The sequence below is a fragment of the Xenopus tropicalis genome, chromosome 8 (genome assembly GCF_000004195.4).
Source record: "Xenopus tropicalis strain Nigerian chromosome 8, UCB_Xtro_10.0, whole genome shotgun sequence".
NCBI lineage: Eukaryota > Metazoa > Chordata > Amphibia > Anura > Pipidae > Xenopus > Xenopus tropicalis.
In genome coordinates this window covers 96,326,477-96,338,427 of record NC_030684.2, presented here as the reverse complement: position 1 = coordinate 96,338,427, position 11,951 = coordinate 96,326,477, and the positions used below count along the sequence as shown (strand labels likewise).

Genomic DNA, 11,951 nt, shown 5'->3' with positions numbered 1-11,951 from the left:
TTTACTAACCCACGAACGGGCCGAATGCTTCCGATTGCGTTTTTTTCGTAATGATCGGTATTTTGCGATTTTTTTCGGAAAATTTTCTCGACTTTTTCGTTACCAATTAAAACTTGCGCGAAAAGTCGCGATTTTTTCGTAGTGTTAAAACTTGCGCGAAACATCGCGCCTTTTAAGTTTTAACGCTACGGAAAAGGCGCGACTTTTCGCGCAAGTTTTAACGCTACGAAAAAATCGCAAGATTTTGCGCAACTTTCGGAATGGCTACAAAAAACTCGCGTTTTTTTGCGCAAATCGTATTGGTAACGAAAAAGTCGCAATAATTTCCGAAAAGTCGTAAAGTCGCCGAAAAAATCGCAAAAAATACGAAAAAGTCGCAAAATGTTCGTTTTCCAATCGGAATTTTTCCAATTCGGTCGGAATTCGTGTCTTAGTAAATCAGCCCCTTAGTGTGAGATATTTTTTAGTCCAATCTGCAGGTTCATATCGGTGAAAAAGGAGTATCGCTGGAGCATTTGTGTTTATCCGGCTTCCTGTGACTTCCTCGCAGATCTCCTCCACTTGGTTCCAGAATAGGGTAAGTTTTGTACATGTCAGCCAAATATGTTCTAACTTTCCTTTTGATTGGTTACACCTCCAACAAATATCATTTGGCATCAGTCCCTGGACTCCTGGAATCTACTGCTCACTGAACCTTTCGCTATGGTTCTGAAAATTCGTTTTCAATCCTCTTCTGTTATTGTTATATTGAGCTCTCGTTCCCATGCATTGGTGTATTTAGGTAATGTTTTGTATTTTTCCTCTAGGAGTATTTTATATAGAGTAGCTAGGCTATGTTGTATTGGAAAGGGTAATGCACACAGAGTTTCAAACTTTGTCAGTTCTTTAGACGTGGTTGAATCACTGAGTGCATTGGCTCTCATCCAGGTAAGTATTTGTCTATATCTCCAGTGGTCAATTTGAGCCCAGTTTGCTTTGTTTTGGTGTATAGCCGGGTCTTTCCCATTTGTTGATTTCATTAAGTGTGCAAGTCTTAGGTTTTGTATACCAAAGGCAGTTACATATCCCTTGTCTATAGTCCCAGGGATGAAATCGGCATTGTTAACCAAAGGCATTAATGGTGATGGGTAAGGGGCTAAGTTATGTTTATTTTTAGTTTCAGACCATATTTTTATGCATGCTTCTATTAGCCTGTTACCTTGGATTGGATCGGTTACTGTTAATTTTTGTCTCCAAGGCAGAGATTCCAGGATTCCTCCAGACCATACATTTTCAATCTTTCGCCATTACATCAATGAGTTACCTTTATTATATTCTATGATTTTAGATAGAATGCTCGCCTGATAATATAGTTTGCAGTCTGGCATACTTAAACCCCCTAGAATTTTTGGTTTATGTATTGTGGCTCTAGCAATCCTTTTTCTTTTACCTTGTCCTACATATTTATCTAGCATTGTTTTTAGTTGTATAAAGTAATTTTTCGGGATTGCTATTGGTACAGTAGAGAATAGGTATATAAACTTGGGCAATATAGACATTTTGATTGAATTAATCCTGCCTGTCCATGATAAAGTCTTGTGTTTCCATTCTCTCAGAGTGTTTTGAGTATTTTCTAAGAGTGGTTTGTAGTTAAGTTCAAATAGTTTAAGATGGTTGGCTGGGATCTGTATGCCTAAATATTTTATGCTTTCAGATTGCCATTTAAGTTTAAAGGTTGCTTTCAGGTTATTTTCCTCTTGTTTCTGTAGGTTCAATACTAGGGCTTCAGATTTATCCATATTTATTTTGTAATTAGATAATTCCCCGAATTTTTGTATTTCTTTCATTATGTTTGGCAGAGTTATGATCGGTTTCGTTACTATTAGTATCAGGTCGTCCGCAAAAGCTGCAGCTTTATATTCTGTTTGGCCTATCTCTAGACCTGCTATGTCTGTATTTTGCCGAATGGCATTCAGAAAGTATTCCATACATAGTACGCACAGCAAGGGTGACAAAGGGCATCCTTGTCATGTCCCATTGCCAATATCAGCGATTAGAGAGTAGGCCGTTGACTCTTATTTGTGCAGAGGGTATCGTATAAACTGCCATTATTTTTTCTTTAAATTTGGTTTTGATTCCTAATGCTGTTGGCCATATCTATAAAATCCCATTTAACTCTGTCAAATGCCTTCTCTGCATCCATGGCTAGGAGCAGAGAAGGCTTATTTGTTTTGGCACACCACATTGTCCAGTTTATTACCTTGTTCGTGTTTTCCTTGGCTTCCCTTCCCATAACAAACCCTACTTGATCTCTATGAATGCATTTTGGCAACAATGGTTTTAATCTTTGGGCTAAGATTTTTGTAAGTATTTTCAGATCTAGGTTCAATAGGGATATTGGCCTATAGTTTCCGCAGTTCACTGGGTCTTTCCCTGGTTTGGGGATAATCATAGTTACATAGGGTTGAAAAAAGACCAGTGTCCATCAAGTTCGACCCATCCAAGTAAACCCAGCACACCTAACCCACACCCACCAACCTATACACCCACATACACAAACTATAAACACAACCACTAGTACTAACTGTAGATATCAGTATCACAATAGCCTTGGATATTCTGATTGCTCAAGAACTCATCCAGGCCCCTCTTAAAGGCATTAACAGAGTCTGCCATTACCACATCACTAGGAAGGGCATTCCACAACCTCACTGCCCTTACCGTGAAAAACCACCTACGCTGCTTCAAAGGGAAGCTCCGTTCCTCTAATCTAAAGGGGTGACCTCTGGTGCGTTGATTTTTTTATGGGAAAAAAGAACATCCCCCATCTGCCTATAATCCCCTCTAATGTACTTGTACAGAGTAATCATGTCCCCTCGCAAGCGCCTCTTTTCTAGAGAAAACAACCTCAACCTGGACAGTCTCACCTCATAGTTTAAATCTTCCATCCCCTTAACCAGTTTAGTTGCACATCTCTGCACTCTCTCCAGCTCATTAATATCCTTCTTAAGGACTGGAGCCCAAAACTGCACCGCATACTCAAGGTGAGGCCTTATCAGGGACCTATAAATGGGGCAAAATTATGTTTTCATCCCTTGAGTCAATGCCCTTTTTTATACAAGACAGCACTTTATTTGCTTTAGTAGCCACAGAATGACACTGCCTGGAATTAGACAACTTGTTATCAACAAAAACCCCTAGATCCTTCTCCATTAAGGATACCCCCAACACACTACCATTCAGTAGATAGTTTGCGTTTATATTATTTCTACCAAAATGCATAACTTTGCACTTATCAACATTGAACCTCATTTTCCAGTTTGCTGCCCAGTTTTCTAATTTTGTCAAATCGCTCTGCAAAGCGGCAGCATCCTGCATGGAACTTATAGTTTTGCACAATTTAGTGTCATCAGCAAAAATAGAAACAGTACTCTCTATGCCCACCTCCAGGTCATTAATAAACAAGTTAAAAGCAAAGGACCAAGGACTGACCCCTGCGGTACTCCACTAACCACACTGGTCCAATTAGAAAATGTTCCATTTACCACCACTCTTTGTACTCTATCCTTCAGCCAATTCTCTATCCAATTACAAATATTATGTTCTAGGCCAATACTCCTTAATTTGATCATTAACCTTCTGTGAGGTACTGTATCAAACGCTTTAGCAAAGTCCAAGTAGATGACATCAACTGCCATTCCAGCATCGAGGTTCCTACTCACCTCCTCATAAAAGGCAACTAAATTAGTCTGGCAAGATCTGTTACGCATAAAACCATGCTGGCACAAACTATCATTATATATGCTAGTGGGAATTCCCTGTTTAATGGCTCTTTGGTTGATAGATTGTTAAATAGGGGTGATAGAATGGGTGTTATTATATCTTGGAATTCTTTATAAAATTTTGCTGTATACCCGTCTGGGCCTGGTGCCTTGTTGGGTTTCAGAAGTTTGACTGTTTCCTTAGTTTCACTTTCTGTTATGGGATTTTCTAGATTGTCCAATTCAGTTTGTGGTATTTCCGGTAGTTTATTGTTTGTAAAATAGGTTTTTATTTTTTCTCTAAGTTGTAATCTGGTGCTTTCTCTTTGGTCTCTATCTATATTATAGAGTTTCTCATAGTACTCTTTAAATACTGTTGCAATTTTATGTGGTAGTACCTGTGTCTTGCCCGAGGAATCTTTGATTTTATGTATATTTAAATTGTTTTGTCTGTTTTTGAGAGCTTTTGCTAGCATTGTGCCTGTTTTATTGCCTTGTTCAAAGTATGTTTGGCGTACTTTAGCAAAGTTTTGTTTTATCTGAAAGTTGAGTAGTGTTTGGAGTTCTAATCTCAACTTCGTTAGGTTTTTTAGATCGTTCTCTCGTTGGTTCTGTTTGTGTTTAGATTCTAATTCGTGTATTTCTTCAAGGAGTTTTTTAATTTTTCTATTTTTTTCTTTTTTTAGTCTTGAGCCGTGTTTAATTAAGATTCCTCGGGCAAGAGCCTTAAAGGCTTGCCACTTTGCTATATTTGAGGAGGTATCATCTTTGATATTCTCTTCATATTCTGTCAATACTTTCTTTAGTTCAAGTAAGCAGTCATTATCCTCTAGTAGGCTATTGTTCAATTTCCATTGCTAATTTGCTCTTACTTTGTTCGGGATTGCTAGTTGGATCTGGACTGCCGCATGGTCTGACCATAAGATATTATGAATTTTGGCATTTTTAAGCCAGTTTAAGTGGTGTTGTGACAAAAATATGTAATCTATCCTAGTATATACCTGTTTAGCATACGAATAGTGGGTAAAACCTTTTTCTTTTCCATTGTAGTATCTCCATGTATCTATCATACAATTATGTCGTATTTCTCTATTTGCCATATTGAGTGCTGAGAAGGGTACAGAGGATTTACCATTTGATGTATCTAGGGTCGGGTATAGGGCCATGTTAAATGTCTCCACCTATTATTAAGAGACCTTCTGCGAACTCCTTGAGTTTTCGCATGAATTTCTTTAGGCTAAATGCTTGACGTTTATTTGGAAGATATATGGAGCCTATTGTACATTTTGTATGGTATAGCAATCCTTTCACCAGAATATATCTGCCCTCTTCATCTTTTAGTATCTCTTGTTCTTGAAAGTCAGTATGCTTATGTATACCGATCGCTACCCCTTTAACTTTCTGTGTGGGGTGGTTGCTCGTATACCATTTACTATAGTTTGTAAATTTCTTAAGTGGTGTCTCTATACCTTTAATGTGTGTCTCTTGTAATAGTAGTAAATCCCCTTTGTTCTTATACATTTCTCTTATTTTACTTCTTTTTTCAGGTATATTGATCCCATTTACATTTAAGGATATCACATTTAAGTTATGCATCATAGATTCAGGTAAGTAAGAAGTATTATACCATACACTTTAGTATCCCTTTGTGTAGCACCTTTGTACTCATTATACAATCTACCGATATCAAAAAACTTTCCAACATTATAATAACCATTTAAACCATTAGTAACCTGTTGCTTCTTATGAAGCATACCTTTTAACTGTTGTCTTTGTAGATCAATTGTCAATGGGTTTATATTTGTCTGAATATTCAGACTTAATAGCAGATTATCTGCTAGTGCCCCTGGGGGGGTGTTGTACCTAGGGAGGAAGCAGTCACAGAAATTCTCCACCTTACATCGACCCTTTAGCCAAGTATCTCTTATTAGTCACATAAGTAAGTAGATCAGCCATTTTTGTATACTTATCTAGAGAGTTCCGGGTTTTAGATGAGTCACTTTTGCTTTATATGTCCTCTGACGGGTTTCTCTTATCTGGGGTTTGTTTGTTTCTCCTTCTTTTACTTTTAGGTGTTGATACCTCGATCCATCCATCTTTTCCGGGGAGCGGTGGGATCTGGGGTGTCTGTGAGAATCTCAGCCATTCCGTCAGGTCTGGTTCCTCGATGCCGCATGCTCTGCAGAAAGGTGTTATGTCTTCCGGTGAGTTGAGAGTAATTTGTTTTCCATCTTTGTTTACTTGAATACTGAAGGGGAATCCCCATCTGAACATTGTTCCTTTTTCCTGTAAAATACTTGTTAAAGGTTTTATTAGTTTCCTTTGTTGCAATGTATACCACGAAAGGTCTTGCAGTAGTATAATCTCCACATTCATATACATTAGTGGTTTTATTTTCCTTGCTTTTTGTATTAATTCCTCTTTTACTGGGAAGTGGGATAGACAGCATATTATGTCCCTTGGTTTATCCGTTGGTAGGCCGCGTGGTCTTAATGCCCTGTGTACCCTCTCTATGTTGATCTGACTTGTGGGTTCTCTTTCCAAAATTTGGTTAAATAGTTGTATAACAATGTGTAGGGGTTTGATAAAATAGGCCCCTCAGGATGTATACCCCTAGGATAGGTCCCTGGGAGGGTAATGGTTAAGGTACAATGGGTATAGCCTGGTACATCTATAGTTAATGGGGAGTATCCCAGCAGTTCGGGTTATGGCCACAGGGTGGTGCATAGGCCCATATAAGGGGAATGCAGCCATGTGCTGGAGGCCTGAGTTAAAGGAGAGCCTCTGAGAGCAGAGGTATTCTCCTCATAGGTATATTAGGAGTTTTATGTGTCAGATCACTCTAGGAGTGAGATGTAGTTAGGGCACAGGTAGAATGGGCAGAAATAGCCCCTCCAGGAGTGGTAGAGGGATTAGAATCCCCCAGCATTACATCAGCTGGAGTGTAGGGACCCAAGAGTCTAGGTAGGTGGTTAGGCTGCCGCTAGAAGGGGTACTACTCTGAGGGTACTTAGTGGTGAGTACCGGGGATGAGTCCTGGAGGTGGTCCGGCCTGGCGTGAGTACCGGGGAGAGCCCTTAGAGAGGGTCTCTTGGCGTGTAGTACCGGGGAGGACATCTAAAAGGGATCATCCTGGCGGGAGTACCGATAAGATGCCCAACAGGGGTAGGTACTCTAAAGGTTTAAAGAAGGAGAGTGTTCCCTGCACTGTGTTTGTATTGCCACTCCTGGAGAGGTCCTGCCTAATAAACAACCAACTGTTTCATCACAACTGTGTGTTCATCGTGTCTGCCTCAAGGAGCACCTACATACCAGTAATTGAATACCCCAGGGAGGGGATTCCCTTTGGGGGCTTGTGTGAGGTCTCAGGCAACACTACACCCAAGTATCAAGTCCCAGGGAGGGAGTTGTAGTTCTCCCATAGCAGAAATCCCTGCTTCCCCCATAGTAAGCGGGGCTCAGGACTCCTGGAAGCGCCAACCAGTGAAATATCAGCAGGTAGTGCCACAACCGTTTAATAAGTGGGCTACAAATGTTTTGTAGATTTCCCCCTTCTGGTTGTTCAGGTAGCCCCCTTATTCTTATGTTGCACCTTCTGCCCCTATTGTCTAGATCAGTGCTGTCCAACTTCTACGGTGCCGAGGGCCGGAATTTCTCTAGAGAAGAACAAAAGATCCTACCCGCACACCCTAGCTCTCCAAAAATTTTTTCGCTCGGTGCACACTGCTTGGAGGGATCGGCACCCTCCCAATTCCAATAGCCACAAAAAAGCACTGGCACTCAAAGCTGCAAAAAAGGGACAAGCCCTATAAAAATCTTTAATGCGGAGGTGCAACGTTTCGGGGCACAACAACCCCTTTATCAAGCATACAAATCTGTGGAAGTGACGACATATATATCCAAAACATTTGCATAATTAGCATAGTTAATTAACAACACATTTAAATCCATGTTCCAACATAATAAACAATACCAATTATAAATAGTGTATACATAGTGCAATAATGCATATAAACACAACATAATTCAAAATTCTGGTCTCCTAACCCGACTGAAATCAAGTGTTGAAAAGAATAACAGGTCCCACTGGGTACTAAAATACAAAACATTGTAACATTAAGCTAAAATTGTAACAATTAAAAACATGTTTCAATTCATGTATCAATTGATTTCAAAGAAACAAGAATCTTACCCTACATGCAGCAGAAAGAAAGTTTTAATCCCTGAGGCACAACCAAAAGGATTACTTATCTGTAATAAAAACATAGAATAATAAATAACCTGTACTTACAAAAAACATGTCATATTAAATTCCTCATTTAACCCCCTTGGGTGCCGGGACTGTAATAGCCAAATCCAGTAGCACTCCCTTTGTAACATTACTTTCTTTTTTTCTTGTCCCTGTTTAACCATAATTTTTTCTAGAATCTGCCATCTAACCTGTGACACCTGATGCCTATGTGTAAAAAAATGCTTGGCAAGCAATGTCTCTCTTTTTTTCTCCGTATCTTTACCCTTCTCCTTTTTTGAGGGGGATTGTGGTTGATAATTACGTATAGTAGATTTATGCTCATTGAGCCTAATTTTTATAGATCGAGTAGTCTGGCCCACATAGGCCAGACCGCATGGACACTTAACACAGTAGATGACATCCCTGCTATCGCAGGTAAAGAAGCCACCTACCTCGTGCTTTGTGCCATGTTGAGGATGAGTAACAAAATCACCAGGGATAATGCCATTACAATTTTTACACATAGGCATCAGGTGTCACAGGTTAGATGGCAGATTCTAGAAAAAATTATGGTTAAACAGGGACAAGAAAAAAAGAAAGTAATGTTACAAAGGGAGTGCTACTGGATTTGGCTATTACAGTCCCGGCACCCAAGGGGGTTAAATGAGGAATTTAATATGACATGTTTTTTGTAAGTACAGGTTATTTATTATTCTATGTTTTTATTACAGATAAGTAATCCTTTTGGTTGTGCCTCAGGGATTAAAACTTTCTTTCTGCTGCATGTAGGGTAAGATTCTTGTTTCTTTGAAATCAATTGATACATGAATTGAAACATGTTTTTAATTGTTACAATTTTAGCTTAATGTTACAATGTTTTGTATTTTAGTACCCAGTGGGACCTGTTATTCTTTTCAACACTTGATTTCAGTCGGGTTAGGAGACCAGAATTTTGAATTATGTTGTGTTTATATGCATTATTGCACTATGTATACACTATTTATAATTGGTATTGTTTATTATGTTGGAACATGGATTTAAATGTGTTGTTAATTAACTATGCTAATTATGCAAATGTTTTGGATATATATGTCGTCACTTCCACAGATTTGTATGCTTGATAAAGGGGTTGTTGTGCCCCGAAACGTTGCACCTCCGCATTAAAGATTTTTATAGGGCTTGTCCCTTTTTTGCAGCTTTGAGTGCCAGTGCTTTTTTGTGGCTACCGGAATTTCTCTAGCACACATGGTGGAGGGCCGCTAATGGAAGCCAGTTTTGGCCACTCCCCTTTTTGAAACCACACCCACTTCAAACCACACCTATTTTTATCACAATGGTGGTAGCACAGCAAAATCCCAAATGCTTGGTCCTTACTGTGGGGATATCAACCATTATTCATATGTGAAAGAATTATGTCATATTAAGATATACCCTTAAATTCCATATGCCTCCTCCTCCCCTGTGGATAGCAGAGCAACACCCAGTATATAATTACACACCTTAGGGACCATTTAATGGCTATTTCCAACTGCTAACAAACTCCCACAACAAACCCCTGCCAGGTTCACCTCCCACAAGCAGCATAGGGCAAGCAGAGTATGGCACACACAGGCAGCACCTGTCCTATGCTGTCTGTGTGTGCCATACTCTGCCTGTCCTACCCTGCCTGTGTGTGCCATACTCTGCCTTCCCTATGCTGCCTCTGTGTGCCATACTCTGCCTGCCCTACCCTGCCTGTGTGTGCCATACTCTGCCTACCCTACCCTTCCTGTGTGTGCCATACTCTGCCTGTCCTACCCTTCCTGTGTGTGCCATACCCTCCCTGACCTATGCTGGCTGTATGTGCCATACTCTGCCTACAGTACCTATGTCTGAGGTGTGAAGAAGTGAACAATGGGGGTGATTACAGTCTGAGCCTGAGGTGTGAACACTGCAGGGGGTGAACAATGCAGGTATTAAAAGGTGTGAAAAACACAGGGGATTACATGTTTAAACAATACAGAGGGATTACAGCCTGAATCTGAGGTGAGAACCATGCAGGGGGGCCAGTTAATCTGAGTACTGATACCATTTAAAGCTTACTCAAATGTAAGCCATCAAAGCAGCCAGACAGGTGGCGGGGGGCCACACAGAGGGGGGTCGCGGGCCGCATGCAGCCCGCGGGCCGCCAGTTGGACAGCACTGGTCTAGATCATCTAGACGTCTTTGTAGCGTGTAGATGGCTTTATCTTGTGTTAAGGTGGCAGCAATTAGTGCTTCTACTGTGCTTTCTACCGCGCCATTTCTGGTCTCTATATGCGAGACTCTAGTATGTAGCGTGGCTATATTGTTTTTGAGGGTGGCTACCTCTTCCTTCAAAGTGGTTTTTATCTGTGTAACCATGTCTACAAAGTCTGTTTTGGTTGGTAATGTTTTTAAATATGCGAGGGTAATGCAATCGGAGCTTACCGATTCACTGTCTGATTCCTCCACATGGCTGCGCGGCCGTCTCGGTGCCATTTTGGAAACCTGTTGCTCTCGGTCCGGATCCGTCGGAGCGAAAAATTGTTTAAGTAAACGTTGGCTTTCGGATGTTTTGGGTGTCTTCCCTTCCTCTCCGGTGTGCTCTTTACTTTTGCTGTGTTTCCCCATATTTTTGGGCTGATTTTACTGCAGTTTTTTGGCGGGTCTGCACGGAGCTCCTCTAGTCTGCTTCCATCTTGTCTGGCAGCTAGCCACGCCCCCCACTTTGGTATATTATTATTAGTTTGAGAAATGGACTGGGGGGGGGGATTTTTCACAAATAATACTAAATTCCTGACACAATCCTATTAAATGTACAATTTATTTGTGAGTACTGTCTCCTCTCTCCTTCTGAGATACAGGCAAGAGGAAACATGGGACCTTATGGGTCCCTTTATTCTGCAGTCAAGGGCCACTGCCTAATCACTGGTACCAGAGACCCAAATTACCAGCACAGTTAAAATGACAACTGTGGAATAAAAAACAAACAAAAAAAGTCTGCTGGTTAAACTGTTCTTAGCATATATAACACCAGAGGGAGCTCTGGGATAATGTAATGAAGAATACACTCGATTAAACCCAAAGCCACACAGTCAGTAGGCAGTATTTGTCTGTGTAACAGGTATGAACTATAAACATTCTTCATATGCAGTTACAGTGAATGCAGGTAATAGGGATGCTGTTAAGGGTTAAAGCCATAGGTGGCTATGGTTTTGCTGCTAGCCTTTGAAATCCCATAGTAAAAGTTTGAGGTTGTTAACATCACAGCATGAGAATTTTTCCAAAGAAATTGTAATTCTAAGCAACATTCATATATGTAGTAATTCACATTTATTGGTTTTAAAGTTTTTAGTAAATGTTATTGCTTTTAAAATCAGCACGTTTCTGTTATAGTCTCTATATTTGTGGTCCTGAAACAATGTAGCAGAAGCCAGCTGATTAACAGAACTGGCAGACAAATGATTCTGCTCTGTTGTTTTAAGAATCAGAACAAAAATGGTTACAAAATACTGCTTTAAGTTGCAATTATATTTACAAATCATGTTAAAACACATAAAAATAGATAATAATAAATGTGTATTCGAAACTTGATTGGAATTACATTTTCTTTCATTATGCAAAAAATGTTAAAATGTTATTATTATTATAATTAATGATACCAACATTAACTAATTTAGATGTTAACTACATTTTAACTTTCTTGCTCCTTTAAAGATTAGCCGATTGATATGTACATTAGCCCCCAATAAGAGTCACAGTGAGTAATTGTTATTAGGAATGTGGGACAGGCTGTCCTAGTGCCAGTGAGAGAGCCCAGCAGGACATTGCTTTGGATTCTTCTCTACTGCCCCTATATAATGGATTCCTCCTTATTGATCATGATAGCTGAGACAGCAACATATAACTCTCTATACAGAATTCATGATCTCTTCTTGCACTGACTCTGCAGAAGCTAGAGGGAAGCCATGAAGATAAAA

At 40.0% G+C, this 11,951-nt stretch overlaps 1 long non-coding RNA gene across 1 annotated transcript; it reads left to right on the top strand.

The window, feature by feature from the left end:
• Window positions 1-476: 476 nt before the first annotated feature.
• On the top strand, window positions 477-5,941 carry LOC116406877. The gene is made up of 3 exons (XR_004219818.1): window positions 477-577; window positions 5,288-5,347; window positions 5,813-5,941. It is a non-coding gene; the product is annotated as an uncharacterized LOC116406877 (long non-coding RNA).
• Window positions 5,942-11,951: the final 6,010 nt, after the last annotated feature.